At 44.0% G+C, this 13,451-nt stretch overlaps 2 pseudogenes; one reads left to right on the top strand and one right to left on the bottom strand.

Annotated features, from left to right (window-relative positions):
• Positions 1 to 836: 836 nt before the first annotated feature.
• Positions 837 to 11,008, bottom strand: LOC149975160 (uncharacterized; annotated as a pseudogene).
• Positions 11,009 to 12,071: 1,063 nt separating this feature from the next.
• On the top strand, positions 12,072 to 12,897 carry LOC149975159 (uncharacterized; annotated as a pseudogene).
• Positions 12,898 to 13,451: the final 554 nt, after the last annotated feature.

The raw sequence follows: 13,451 nt of genomic DNA, 5'->3' as shown, positions 1-13,451 counted from the left end.
CAAATTCCTTGGTGTCCACATCAACAACAAACTAGAATGGTCCAAACACACCAAGACAGTCGTGAAGAGGGCACGACAAAGGAAACTAAAAAGATTTGGCATGGGTCCTGAGATCCTCAAAAGGTTCTACAGCTGCAACATTGAGAGCATCCTGACCGGTTGCATCACTGCCTGGTACGGCAATTGCTTGGTCTCCGACCGCAAGACACAACAGGGGGTAGTGTGTAGCGTGTAGCCCAGTACATCACTGGGGCTAAGCTGCCTGCCATTCAATGTAAAGCATCTCTTTAATAACACTTCCTGTTGACTCAGCCAAGTGACCTCTCACCTCTGTGATCATGATGTGCCCTCTGTCAGGCAAGCCAGAGGGGAGAAGTTCACTGACACAGCTGATATAACCTGGAGGGTTTAGGGAGAAGGATGAAGGGGGAAAATGCATGAAGTGAGGGAGATAAAATAAGGAAAATAAGAGACAAAGTGTTCAACAGGAATCTGTGTGTTTCTCTGTGTCTTCACCTGGTGTCCACAGTGTCCAACCTGAGGGGCCTCAGAGTACTTTATACTGAAGAACATGCAAAGACACACAAGCGTGCGCGCACACACACACACACACACACACACACACACACACACACACACACACACACACACACACACACACACACACACACACACACAATATAGCGAACATAATAATGGAGTGTCTTACTATTCTCCATGGTTGGTCCTTTTGACTATTCTTTGAAGGTTGAAAGTGCACAGCCCACAGTAATACACCTGAGCCTCTGAAAACAGCCTGTTTTGTGTAGACAATAACTGCAGTTGACATGGCTAAGTAAATGGAACAATACTATTTTATTTGAATGTGGGTGGCTCTTAAAAGAGCCTTTGTGTGTGTGTGCATAGTGTCGTCTATGGCACAAGGTGTTGCCAGGGAACAGCACCCTCCTCGCAAAAGTAGGAGGCGAAGGTGTCCCGTGCACAGATGGTCCCCCGGGCAGTGTTGTTGTTCCCCATCCTGGCAACATCCTGCAGAGCAGCAGACCTCTCCTCTGGCACGTGGCGGTGAGCTGCAGGTCCCCTCCTGGTTCTCGTGTACATCCTCATGAAGTTTGGAGGACACACAGGTAGCTTACACACACGCCTCTGTGTTAGCACTGTGGGCCCCAATGACTCGCCGGTACATCTGCCACTGGGACGCAAGAATGCCGAAGGTGCACTCGACGGTCAGCCTGGCTCGGGAGAGGCGGTAGTTGAAGACCCTGTTCCTTCTGGGATTGTTTGCTCCGTGAAGTTTCTCCGGAGAGGAACGGCCTCAATTCCCACAGAGACATGGGGCTGGGGTCCCCGGTGCTCTGCTCCAGGAATCAGGGTGTCTTATGGAAGGTCCAGGGTGCCATCTCTGAGGACCAAAGGCAGAGTTGGCCATTGTGCCTCCGTCGCTCGTCCTCACGTAGCTGCCGACATCCACTAACCGGAAGAGGTAATTGGCATCCACAACTGCCAAGAGGACAATGGAGATTGTACACTTGCAGTTGTAGAGCAGGGAGCCGGAGTTTGAGGTGGGGGGCTTGCAGGTCCACATGCTTGCCATCCACTGATCCCAGACAATGAGGAAAGTTCCATCGTTCTTCAAAGCCAGCAGCGATGGCCCTCCAGTCACCCGTGGTTGGGACAGGCATGGATTCCCCCATGAGACAGTCCCAGATGACCCTGGTCACAACTCTGTGCAGTCCCCCACACGGTGGCAGTAGGTTTTGGTCTTGAAAGAATCTCCAGTCGCAAGGTATCTGTAGGAGTATGGAAAACAATGCAATTTTTAGACTTTCACATCAACGTGTAATTGTGGATTACTAGAGTATAATATCTCTCATAACAAATCATGATGACATTTGGATAGAGAGCTGCATGTGCACACACACACACACGTGCATGTGTAGCATGTGACAACAGGGTCATATGAAGGACAGCATCACAAATGAATATATAAATACCATAATAAAACAATAGCATCAGTAACCTCAAAGATATAATCAAGACACATTTAATGAAAATGAATCCCATAAAGAATGCTTTCTAGTGTAGCCTATGAAATATTTTGTGTTGCAACGCTATTAGTTTTTGGTCTGATCCATTCATAGCTGCTACTGACTCACTCCTTATAGATTTAATCGATCGATAATAAGGTGTCAGGATTCTAAAATTGCTTGACAATATTTACCTTCGACCAGGCATTCCCCCCCAGGGGTACGTGCAATGCCGTCGGGGGTACGCCAAATAAAAATGTGATTCACATAGAAAAAAAATTCATACAAATACAGTGCCTTGCGAAAGTATTCGGCCCCCTTGAACTTTGTGACCTTTTGCCACATTTCAGGCTTCAAACATAAAGATATAAAACTGTATTTTTATGTGAAGAATCAACAACAAGTGGGACACAATCATGAAGTGGAACGACATTTATTGGATATTTCAAACTTTTTTAACAAATCAAAAACTGAAAAATTGGGCGTGCAAAATTATTCAGCCCCCTTAAGTTAATACTTTGTAGCGCCACCTTTTGCTGCGATTACAGCGGTAAGTCGCTTGGGGTATGTCTCTATCAGTGTTTCACATCGAGAGACTGACATTTTTTCCCATTCCTCCTTGCAAAACAGCTCGAGCTCAGTGAGGTTGGATGGAGAGCATTTGTGAACAGCAGTTTTCAGTTCTTTCCACAGATTCTCGATTGGATTCAGGTCTGGACTTTGACTTGGCCATTCTAACACCTGGATATGTTTATTTTTGAACCATTCCATTGTAGATTTTGCTTTATGTTTTGGATCATTGTCTTGTTGGAAGACAAATCTCTGTCCCAGTCTCAGGTCTTTTGCAGACTCCATCAGGTTTTCTTCCAGAATGGTCCTGTATTTGGCTCCATCCATCTTCCCATCAATTTTAACCATCTTCCCTGTCCCTGCTGAAGAAAAGCAGGCCCAAACCATGATGCTGCCACCACCATGTTTGACAGTGGGGATGGTGTGTTCAGCTGTGTTGCTTTTACGCCAAACATAACGTTTTGCATTGTTGCCAAAAAGTTCAATTTTGGTTTCATCTGACCAGAGCACCTTCTTCCACATGTTTGGTGTGTCTCCCAGGTGGCTTGTGGCAAACTTTAAACAACACTTTTTATGGATATCTTTAAGAAATGGCTTTCTTCTTGCCACTCTTCCATAAAGGCCAGATTTGTGCAATATACGACTGATTGTTGTCCTATGGACAGAGTCTCCCACCTCAGCTGTAGATCTCTGCAGTTCATCCAGAGTGATCATGGGCCTCTTGGCTGCATCTCTGATCACCCAATTTGGCACGCCCAATTTTTCAGTTTTTGATTTGTTAAAAAAGTTTGAAATATTCAATAAATGTCGTTCCACTTCATGATTGTGTCCCACTTGTTGTTGATTCTTCACAAAAAAATACAGTTTTATATCTTTATGTTTGAAGCCTGAAATGTGGCAAAAGGTCGCAAAGTTCAAGGGGGCCGAATACTTTCGCAAGGCACTGTAAAAGTTACTTTTTGTTAACAAAAAATGATCGTAACATTTTCAAACAGTACATTTATATTTTCCAATGGGGCTATACAGTTGGGTGAGTTTTTTTTCTCTCACCTGAGTAGCCTCGTTTCACTGCCAAAAATAAAATTAAACCATCTAGTGTTCAGCGAAATAACACCACAATGTCAAATACAGGTAGCCTAGTCAAATAATTAACATCCAATCACATTAAACGTTACTCTCTCGCAGGAAACCTTCACTCTTGTGCAGACATTTAGAAACGAAGTATGACAATTTGAAAAATAAGCCATGGGACTTTTTTGAGCGAGAATAAAGATGACTTTCGTGTAGTAAGACATGTATTAAAGAAACAGATACCATTAATAAGAAGGGGCTAGAAGCGTCTGATATGGTGAGCTACCGAGTGGCTAGGACAGGCAAGCCCCATACTATTGTGGAGGACTTAATTCTTCCTGCTGCCGCGGATATGGCTGGGACAATGCTGGGGGGAAAAGGCAACAAAAAAAACTATACAGACAATGTCTTCATCAAACAACAATGTTTCACGACACATCAGAGACATGGCTGGAGATGTTTTGAAACAAGCCAGTGAATTATATGCGTTACAGCTGGATGAGTCAACAGACGTGGCGGGCCACGCACAGCTCCTGGTGTATGTCAGTTACGTTTATGGGGGGTAACTTATGGAAGACATCCTCTTCTGCAAACCACTGGAACCACCAGGGCAACATGATATGATATTTTTAAAGTACTGGAAAGCTTTGTGACATCAACTGGACTTTGGTGGTCAAAATGTGTTTGTATCTGTACTGATGGTGCAAATGCCATGACAGGGAGACATAGTGGAGTGGTAAGCAGTTGCAAGCAGTTGCTCCCCACGCCACTTGGGTCCACTGCAGCATCCACCGAGAGGCTCTTGCTGCCAAGGGAATGCCTGACAGCTTGAAATACATTTTGGACACTACAGTGAAAATGGTTAACTTTGTTAAAGCAAGGCCCCTGAACTCTCGTGTATTTTCTGCATTTTGCAATGATATGGGCAGCGACCATGTAATGCTGGTTATCAAGGGGCAAAGATTTGACACTTTTATTTTTTAATTGAGAGACGAGCTTAAAGTTTTCTTTACTGACCATCATCATCCGCAACTATATTAAATGTGCGGGACAAAATTGAGGCTATGATTAAGAAGTTGGAGCTCTTTTCTGTCTGCAATAACAAGGACAACACACAGGTCTTTCCACACAGGTCTTTTTGTATGATTTTTTTGTGTGCAAATTTAACTCAAGCTTACGGACAATGTCAAATGTGATATAGTGAAGCATCTGAGTGACCTGGGTGCGCAATTACGCAGGTACTTTCCCAAAACGGACGACACAAACAACTGGATTCGTTATCCCTTTCATGCCCGGCCTCCAGTCCACTTACCGATATCTGAACAAGAGAGCCTCATCGAAATTGGAACAAGCGTTTCTGGGAAAATGTAATTTAATCAGAAGCCACTGCCAGATTTCTGAATAGGGAGCGCTCTGAGTTTCTTGCCTTGGCAAATCGCGCTGTTAAGACACTGATTCCCTTTGCAACCACGTACCTAAGTGAGAGTGGATTCTCGGCCCTCACTAGCATGAAAACTAAATACAGGCACAGACTGTGTGTGGAAAATTATTTAACGAGCCGGGTTGTGACAAAAGCTCATTCTTATGTTTAATAACTGTATCATAAAGTGTGTGTGTGGCAGACTTACAATGATGGCAAAAAACAACAATTGAAAGTGCGCTGACCCTGGTGCTGAGGTTGAATGTTTTGAAGGGGTATGGCGAGACATTCAGCTGGATAAATAGCTCACTGAAATGTTGTGTCTTCCCTTGCAATGCGAGGTCCCATCCTGCACAGCAGGTCATCGAACTGGGCTTCATCAAGCCTGAAATAGCCCTGGAACATCACATCGTCAAACCGCAGCTCCTGTACCAGAGGATGGTACTCTCCATACTGGCTGCGGGACATCAGGACGGGGGTGAACCCACCTGGAGCTCCGTCGCCGCAGGTTCCAACGTTGATAGATCGCCGCAATAGCGAAGAGTTTCCTCAGTTTGCAATTTCATGATGGAAATACAGATATGAGGAGGAAATCACTATTTATAGGCAAATTCTCTTAATTCGGTGTCAAGGTGTCAATAATGTTGTCTTTAAGAAAATGTGCCGATTATATGCAAATAAACAATTAAATACATTTTCTGCTTTTAAACACTGTTTACCCGTGAATAAATTCATAAAATGGAGAACGGATTAAACTACTTAACCCATTTCATATCCAGACCTGCTTACAAACTTGCTATGCTGAATTCTTGATGCACAATCGAACGCGCTGCTATATGCTGCCAGCAAGCCCACAAGCGAGCCACTCTGGGCGGCCTAAGCGGCACACAGCAATTTAGCTCGTGCTAGTGAACACGAGCCATAAAAACCCTTTGCTGCTAAGAAGGTGTCTTTATCTCAAACGCCTGCTCTTTTATGTAAACAGCTGTTATCCTCTGGCAAGCTAAACAATTACCAGCTTATAAAAAGATACAGGGAGGTACCTACAATTAAACAACAGAACGGTCAGTACTGAAAAGAAGCTTCGGCCCAGCAGTAGCATAGTATACACCAGGGATGCAACTTTCACTGGGGACGGGGGTCCCCCCCCACATTCTGAAGTAGCAATTTTGTGCTTTAGGACCATGCGGACACCTGCGAGCTGTTGGCTAGGCTGTTTGGAGTGTTAATATGACTGGATTTGAAAAAATCATAAAATAGAATAAAAAGTCATGCCCCCTCCACTTCTAAAAACCAAAGTTGCACCCCGGGCAAACACACTAGTGAATTGTATTAAAATGTATTAAAAAAGTTCCATTTGTTTCAACCTATAAATTGGGATTTTGGTACAAAAGGCATTTAAAAAAAGGATTATCCTTATCCTTCTAATAACTCTATGCATAGTTATTGAATTGGTGCGTATCGGTGGATGTCATCGAGGCCTTTCTTTGACAGGTCTGTGAGAATGACCTACAAAAAAAGCCTGAAAATATAACATTATCTCAACAGTTCCAGGGGAATGTTCTCCCATAACAAGTGTGCCTCTAAAATGTTTTCTGGGTGAATATTGTTTTAATTTAATTTTGTTCAAATGATTCTCCGGCCTCTCAGTGACTTCCCATTTCGCTCCTTCATGCTGTGTCAACATCCCTGCTGGCAGCTATGCGATATGATTGTAGTGTATCATAAACTGATGTCAGTTTTGGTTTGTCTCTATGTGAATCCAGTTCTGGTACACCTGTTCGCTCCTCCTAGGCAGGGAGAGGGAGGGAGGTAGGGGAGGGAAGGACGGAGAGGGACAGGGAAAGGGAGGGAGGGAGAGGGAGGTACGGGAGGGACAGGGAAAGGGAGGGAGGTAGGGGAGGGATGGAGGGACAGGGAAAGGGAGGGAGGTAGGGGAGGGATGGAGGGACAGGGAAAGGGAGGGAGGGAGTGGGAGGGATGGAGGGACAGGGAAAGACAGGGAAAGGGAGTGGGAGGGAGGGAGGGAGAGGGAAGGAGGTAGGGGAGGGAAGGATGGAGAGGCACAGGGAAAAAGGGATAGTGTAACGTGTGTGCTGAGAGTCGGGAAGCAAGGTCAGGGAGCGAGTGTTTTAATAAATAAACTTAACATAATACCAAACAGGAACAACGCACAGAGATGACACTGGAACAGATTACACAACGACGCCTGGGGAAGGAACCAAAGGGAGTGACATCTATAGGGCAGGTAATCAAGAAAGTGATGGGAGTCCAGGTGAGTCTGACGATGTGCAGGTGCGCGTAACGATGGTGACAGGTGTGCGCCATAACAAACAGCCCGGTGACCTAGAGGCCGGAGAGGGAGCACATGTGACAGATAGGGAAAGAGGGGCAGAGAAAATGGGTAGGAAAGCACAAAAAAAAGAAGGATAATATGGATAATAGTTTCATTATTAGATACTTTATGCCAGAGGAAAGAAACAAGACACGTCTTGACGCTCTCTTGTCTACTCTCATTGTTCTGCAGTAGGCAACTCAACAGTCAACACAACACACATCTAGAACCATTCCTAAAGGGGATAGAAGGGGTGGGAAGGCAACAAAAAGGAAGAATAAGCTTTGTGCCAGAGGAAGGAAACAGGACAGTCCCGATGCTCTCTTGGCTACTCTCGTTGTTATGCCGTAGGTAGCTCAACAGGCAACGCAACACACCTAGGATCGTCCCTAAAACTAGTGGGAGGAAACACTTTAAAAAGCGTAACTTGAAAAAAGTTCACAGCTCTAAAAGACAATGTGAAGAGCGAAGGCATTACTATATACCGTATGTGCTGTGTGGCTTCTCGTTGTGCAACCCAACCATATCATACGGTTGCAATGACATCAGGCCGGGTTTCAAACTCAGGTAGTCTGTGGAACTCAAGACTCGCCTTCACTTGGACCATGTGACAGGATTATTCAGTCTGTCAGACCTACAGATAAAAGATGCTTGCATATAGCGCTAAAGCTTACAGTTGTAGCCACGAGGGCTGCCAAAACTGGTTTTTATTGTCTATCAGCCTGTCGCATTGTTACTAACCTGGCTATCTGTTTGTTTTTGTAAGTAATCGTTTTGCATACTCAGTGTCAACTTGCACTCTTTCGGATGAATCTAAGAAGACAAATGAAGTGAAATAAATATACAGCGGGGGTGTGACTAACTGACAGATACATACAGATGCTCATCGCCCGGACAGGTTCTGTAAACACTGACTGCTACCCGTTTCTCTTCTCCAACGGTCTTTTCTGGCACCCTCGAAGCCAATCTATGAAGTAACGATTGTAGTGAGTGTGTTTGTGTGTGTGCCTCCTGCTTTTGAAACATTTAGAGACGCGTATCAAACAGGTCTGAGATGATAATAATACTGTAATTCATCAGGCTAGATCATAAATGAACAGTTGTCCAGGCTGAGGCGTGAGTTTGCGAATTCCCGGTTTATTAACCAAACTCAACACAGGCTACTGTTTGGCCGGAGCCCACACCAAATAAATCAAGGATACCCGTATAAAACAACCGTGACCATCTCTTGTTAAGACCAAACGTAAGAGAGAGAACAATGGAACAATTGCTACTTTTACCTGTCTCCTTGGGATGACCATCTTTGCTGCAACATTTTGGGACAGGAACTGTCTCATTACTGATAGGGTTAGCAGCCACACAGCTGTAGGTGGGGTTGTAGTTCTTTCCCTCTACCTCCAAACGGAGAGATAGATCGGTGGTGAGATCAGGACTGCTGGTCTGGTTTAGTATGTCCTCTCCCCTGTACAAGGTCAAAGTCACAGCACACTACATGAGCCGTTGTCACACTCTGTCATCTGAGGTTTGGAAACATCACGCACGCACGCGCGCGCGCGTGCACACACACACACACACATTTACAGTAAAGAATGAGGTTCAATTTAGGTCCTCTCTTCTTTCCATCTTTATTCTCCACAGAATAAACCCCAGCATCTTCTATCTGTAGGTCTGACAGAGTGAATAATCCTGTCGCATTGTCCGAGGGAAGGCGATTTTTCAATCTCTCTTCTGGATCTATTTGTCCATTGAGCACAAATGCATTAGTGTCTTCTCCGTACCTTAAATAGCCAGTTTTAAACACTCTCTCTGGAAAAGATAACGACTGGCCCACGATGCCATTCACCCGCTTGAGTCTCAGACTGGATGGTTGGTTGGGAAGCACAGAGTACTGTGGACAGAGAGAGACTCAATATCAACACAATAGCAGTATTCCAGGACGTCTGCAAAACACTAAATCTCACAACACCTGGATAAGTGTTTGACATGTCAGTAACCACATCCACATGATATTGCAATCTGATTCCGGACTGCAAATAACAATGACATTCAATCACGGGTTGATTTGTGCAGCACTTCTACAATGTAGTCGCCTGGAACAACACTATTGACTTGAGTATCACACTTCTTCTTTTTCTTTTTCTTTATTTCACCTTTATTTAACCAGGTAGGCTAGTTGAGAACAATTTGTCTTCCAAATGGACAATGACCCCAAGCATACTTCCAAAGTTGTGGCAAAATGGCTTAAGGACAACATTGTCAATGTATTGGAGTGGCCATCACAAATCCCTGACCTCAATCCTATAGAAAATTTGTGGCAGAACTGAAAAACCGTGTGCGGGCAAGGAGGCCTACAAACCTGACTCAGTTACACCAGCTCTGTCAGGAGGAATGGTCCAAAATTCACCCAACTTATTGTGGGAAGCTTGTGGAAGGCTACCCGAAACGCTTGACCCAAATTAAACAATATAAAGGCAATGCTTCTAAATACTAATTGAGTGTATGTAAACTTCTGACCCACTGGGAATGTGATGAAAGAAATACATCTAAAATAAATCACTCTCTACTATTATTCTGACATTTCACATTCTTAAAATAAAGTGGTGATCCTAACTGACCTAAGACAGGGAATTCTTACTAGGAATAAATGAGTTTAAATGTATTTGGCTAAGGTAAATGTAAACTTCCGACTTCAACTGTAGTTGTTCCTTTTGTCCAGGTGTGAAGTGCAATAGAGATTGCATCATCTGTTGATCTGTTGGGGCGGTAAGCAAATTGGAGTTGGTCTAGGGTTTCTGGGATAATGGTGTTGTGAGCCATGACCAGCCTTTCAAAGCACTTCATGGTTACAGATGTGAGTGCTATGGGTCGGTAGTCATTTAGCCAGCTTACCTTAGTATTCTTGGGCACAGGGACTATGGTGGTCTGTTTGAAACCTGTTGGTATTACAGACTCAGACAGGGAGAGGTTGAAAATGTCAGTGAAGGCACTTGCCAGTTGGTCAGCGTGTGCTCGAAGTGCATGTTCTGGTAATCTGTCTGGCCCTGCGGCCATGTTAATGTTGACCTGTTTAAAGGTCTTACTCACATCGTCCGGAACAGCTGATGCTCTCATGCATGTTTCAGTGTTACTTGCCTGAAAGGGAACATAGAGGTTATTTAGCTCGTCTGGTAGACTCGTGCCACTGGGCAGCTCTCGACTGTCCTTCCCTTTGTAGTCTGTAATAGTTTGGAAGCTCTGCCACATCCAACGAGCGTCGGGGCCAGTGTAGTATGATTCGATCTTAGTCCTGTATCACTTTTTCTTAAATTACTTATCTGAACCATCTCTCTCTGCAGTTTCACTCTCTATTTCTGTCTCATTGTCTTACCCCACCCATCCACCGTCCTTATTTCCCTGTCAGATTCAGAATTGATCGATCACATTGATCAGGTGAATTGAAAGCTTTGATTTTATATCATGTTGTTTATTAATTTGATAATTCATTGTAATACATGTTTGATGATTTCTGCTCACTCTTGACTTGTTTTTCCCTGTGCCTTTGTTGTCAATCCTTTCCTCCATCCTCTCGTTTTCTCTGCTGTCCATCTCTGCATCTCCTCCCGATTGTCCACACCTTCTGCCCCCTCCCCTCTCGGCCCGACCACTTCAAAACATTATGTGACCACACTTGAGTTCTTCTTTTCTCATTCTGCATTCCACTTCCTCTTTAAGTAGGACTTAATTATTTCCATTGATGATCTTGCTTCCTGTTTTTTCACTATTGACCAAGCATACTGTTATCTTCATCATTTTGGTTTTGTTCAGAAGTTTGTTCAAGAGGATTCAAACTCCTGAGGATGGACATATTTATTCCAACTTTATTTGTCTTATCAGTTGGAACAATACACAGACACAATCAGTTGTCAGATTTTAGAAATTAATGTTGGTTTCTCATAGTTCTCTGTGGGCCGGGGCCTGGCGACCACCACACAACTCAGCCATTGAAGCACGAGATTATACTGAGAGAACAGATGGGGTTATTTAGTCTATAGTTCTGCTTTATGACTTGTCTTGATGAGGAATAAAGTGAACTGGCCAAACAGTGGTTATTGACCTCTTCTGTGTGAACTGTTGTTCAGGAATGTAGAGAATGTTTGAAAGCTTTGCAGTGGTCTAAATCTTAGGTTATGTAGTGTTTATGCTTTCTTGTAAGGGCAAATTCATCCATTTTTTCAATCTGTGATAGTAATGTGAATGTTTAGACTGGGTATTCTTCTCATGCCCTTCTGGTAGTGGCATGTGTTGTCAAATGGTGGTTCAGTTTGCAAAACGAGGAAGGATGCACGATAGGTGGTTCTGCCACAAGTAGTCTTTAGTTCCTGTTAATACGGGTGAGTCACAGAAGCTTCTGAGGCACACCGCCATTTCCTGTGTGTATGTGTCGGTGCGTGCGTGACACCTTTGTGTTTTCCCGGTGCATGAAATAAATCAGAACATAATATTTTAACTAAGTCCCTTTTATTGTACACTTAAAGTAGCAAATAAGTTCTAACCTATTTTAGTGTTCAGTTTCTTGTTCTCATTCTCCACCTCATGAGTAATTTAGGCACGTGTTAAATTTCTTCCTATCACCCACCATGTTAGGCTGACCACCTAATCCGCCATTTCTATATATATCACCCTGGCTCTGAGCACACTCTGTCTGGTCGTCCTGATCTTTGTCCATGAAGCCATGCCTGCCTCTGATGGAACTTCCTACAGTGACACACAAACTGAAAAGACGAGCGTGAGAGATGGACATTTGAATGAAACCAGGAACTCCACTGAACAATCCGCACGAGAAGCACGACAGAGGAATGCATGGTCATCATACTGTCATGACAACAGACTCTCCGAATGGTACATCCACAGATAGACATCTGCAACATCAGGTAGCTAAACCCAGCAGACTGAAAAGAACACATCACTCCCACCCCCTTCACAGACAATCCCTATCTCTTCCCAAGTCCCTCCACACCACCTCAACTTCTCCATCCCGTACTAAACCCCCATCTGTTCAGTTAAATATGGGTTCCATCGTGGTCCTCATTATTCTTCTCCTACTGATTATCGTACTGTTCTTCTACAAGTGGAACACTCGCCACTCAGGCCAGGTCAGCTCCGACTGTTATTGGGGTCAGAGAGCGCATGAGGGCTGGGGTTAGAAGCCTGGAGGAAGGGCTGGTGTTCCGCCTCTGGCCCGGGAAGAGAGTGGTGGTGGGGGACGAGGGGAAGAGTGGAGAGGCTGCTGTTGGAGTGAGAGGGGGACAGAGGGAGGAGGATGATGGAGATTCCTCAGACGACTACTCCAGTTTTAGAAGGTATTTGACCTCAACGAGAGCCAAGAACCTAGAGGATGAGGAGGCCAAGATAACATGAAAGGAGAGGACTGATGGAAGGAGGGTGGTGAATAAGAGGGAACAGGGGAGATCCCCAGAGGAGAAGAGTGAGGGAGAAACTTGTGACCTCACAGCACTCGAAGGAAAAAGGGAGGAAAGGGTTAAACTGGTGATATTTTCCACCATAATTTGCAAATAAATTCATTAAAAATCCTACAATGTGATTTTCTGGATTTTTTTTTCTCATTTTGTCTGTCATAGTTGAAGTGTACCTATGATAAATTACAGGCCTCATCTTTTTAAGTGGGAGAACTTGTACAATTGGTGGCTGACTAAATACTTTTTTGCCCCACTGTAGGTTTTTGGTAATCCATGTTACATTTGTGTTTTAATTAACTGACAGACCCCCTACTAGATTACAGATGAGGTCAAATATTGGCACCTTTTGCACAATTCACCAATTCTTTTAAAATAAGTTGAAATTGAAAAACTTTGTTCAACTGTGTATTTGTTTGATTTACAACTGGACCTAAAATAAAAAACAGAGATTTGCACTTCAAAGTAAAACATGTCCTGGACTAAACTATTCTAAATTAAAATTAATTTGGGTGACGGTAAGTGATTCTTGTTTGTGTCATTTCTCACTTGTGGTAAGTTGCAGGTGCCTACTG

Source organism: Oncorhynchus mykiss, chromosome 19, assembly GCF_057628025.1.
Source record: "Oncorhynchus mykiss isolate SJ-2025 chromosome 19, ASM5762802v1, whole genome shotgun sequence".
NCBI lineage: Eukaryota > Metazoa > Chordata > Actinopteri > Salmoniformes > Salmonidae > Oncorhynchus > Oncorhynchus mykiss.
This window is presented reverse-complemented; position numbering and strand designations above follow the sequence as displayed.